Below are 1,472 nucleotides of genomic sequence, written 5' to 3'. Positions count from 1 at the left end.
GTACTCGATTGACTGTTTTGAACTTCTTTGGACGTAATAAGGTATACTTTCAGCTATATTTAACGATTGTTTTTTACATAAATATCGACAAATAATGGAGTTTTGTGCTGTCTTTGAAGGTGTTAAAAAAAAAAGGGCCCGAACTGCTGAATGGGTAGCTGAAACAAAAAAATTCAAACAATTTATTGAACTTAAAGATATTTCTTATACAGTGACGTACAATTTTTGAAAATTATAAAAAATTTATAAAAAGGCGTAATTTTGAAAAAAATTCGTTGTTTTTGGTAAAAAAAATAGTCTTTTTATACCCTGAACAGGATATATTAAGTTTGTCACGAAGTTTGTAACACCCAGAAGGAAACGTCGGATCAGTATGTGGAGCTCAGTCAATTAGGCAAGTCCCTGAGTTTTTAAGATCGTTTTGAAATTTTGTACACGTCATTTTCTCTTTAAGAAGCTGCTCATTTGTCGGAACTGCCGATATCGGACCACTGTAACATATAGCTGCCATACAAACTGAACGATCGGAATCAAGTTCTTGTATGGAAAATTTGCACATTTCACAATGTATTTCCGTAAAAGTTGGCACTGGTTATCTTCTAAAGCAAAAATATAATCTCCGAAGAAATTTTCAAACAAACTAAACGATCGGAATCAAGTTCTTGTACTTAAAACTTTCACATTTGACAAGATATATTCACGAAATTTGGTATAGATTATTTTTTGAGACAACAATGAAATCGCTGAAGAAATTGTTCAGATCGGATTACTATAGCATATAGCTGCCATACAAACTGAACGATCGGAATCAAGTTCTTGTATGGAAAACTTTTCCATTTGACAAGATATATTCACGAAACTTGGTATAGATAATTTCCTGATCCAACAATGTAATCTCCGAAAAAATTGTTTAGATCGGTTAACTGTGGCATATAGCTGCCATACAAACTGAACAATCGGAATAACGTTCATGTATGGTATTTGACGTGGTCTCTTTACGAAATTTGACATGGATTACTGCTTTAGGTAATAATATAATATCCGAAAAAAATGTTCAGATCGGATTACTATAGCATATAGCTTCCATAAAAACTGAACACATAATTACTAACAGAAATGCCCCTGTGAAGGGTATTTAGCTTCGGTGCAACTGAAGTTAAAGTTTCTTCTTGTTTTAATTACAAATTGACCACTTTCAACCAATCAAAAAGATCGTAAGTTATTGTATAGTAAGTATTCAACAATACTCGGTATTTATTTGAAAGCAATCCCTCTCTCAGCCTTATAAGCTGAAGCGGTATTTTCCGTTTAATGTGCAAGTGACTCCCTCTCCAGCTTAACAGTCTGCACGTGTATTGCTGTAATGATTTGCAATTATCCCTCTCGCAGTTAACCAGCTGAAGCGGTATTGCTAGAATAACTGTGTATATTTGTATACACGAAGGTAAATTTAAAAAAGTAGGGAATAAGAA

Source organism: Bactrocera latifrons, unplaced genomic scaffold (assembly GCF_001853355.1).
Source record: "Bactrocera latifrons isolate USDA-ARS-PBARC rearing strain unplaced genomic scaffold, ASM185335v1 scaffold_488, whole genome shotgun sequence".
In the NCBI taxonomy this organism is placed as follows: domain Eukaryota; kingdom Metazoa; phylum Arthropoda; class Insecta; order Diptera; family Tephritidae; genus Bactrocera; species Bactrocera latifrons.
This window is presented reverse-complemented; position numbering follows the sequence as displayed.